Here is a 770-nt window from a genome sequence, read left to right as displayed (position 1 = left end):
AAAATGAATGTAGCACTGACCATAATCTGTCCTAAATTCTCCATGTTCCCCCCAAAACCTCATAAATACTTGGCTTTTAAATTTTAAAAACTAAAGCCAAACCTCTGACAGGTGACCCACATGGTGTGGCAGACCTCTCCTGACCTGTCTACTGCTCCCCTCAGCAGTGTACTTGTCAAGTTGGTCTGTTCTGCCCCCCACTCTGTCTCTGGTGAGCCCCTGGTGTGTACCCCAGTTCCATATGCATAAATTATCAAATATTTTTTTAAAAATTACAAGTGGACACACACTTCAACACTAAAACACAGATGGAAAAGAACAGGAGACGGAGAAGGTCCATGGCTTGGACTCTGTACCAGCAGTCACTGTGCCCGACACAACATGGGTGGGGACACAGGCCTTGTCTCAGTGACAAGGACAGGCATGACTCCTGCAGAACTTCTAAGTGTTCATCCCACTGGATGCTATCTTTCTGAAACTGTTTCGGGAAAAATTAAAGCACTCCTTTCACCAAAAAGTCAAAGCTCATTGTATATCAAATTTTAGCGAGGATCTGTAATTCCCTGGGTTTTTTTCTCCCAATAATTAAGATTTCAACAAACTCTAATTTCTAATTTAATAAATTGAAGCTGACATTAAAAAAAAAAGATTTGTTTATATATAAAAGAACTGGGGTACATGCCATAGGGGCAGGGGAGTGAACATTCACTAGAGACAGAGTGGGGAACAGAACAGGCAGAGCTACTGATATACCCTGCTGAGGGGAGCAG

The sequence above is a fragment of the Condylura cristata genome, unplaced genomic scaffold (genome assembly GCF_000260355.1).
Source record: "Condylura cristata isolate star-nosed mole 26May11 unplaced genomic scaffold, ConCri1.0 scaffold00005, whole genome shotgun sequence".
In the NCBI taxonomy this organism is placed as follows: domain Eukaryota; kingdom Metazoa; phylum Chordata; class Mammalia; order Eulipotyphla; family Talpidae; genus Condylura; species Condylura cristata.
This window is presented reverse-complemented; position numbering follows the sequence as displayed.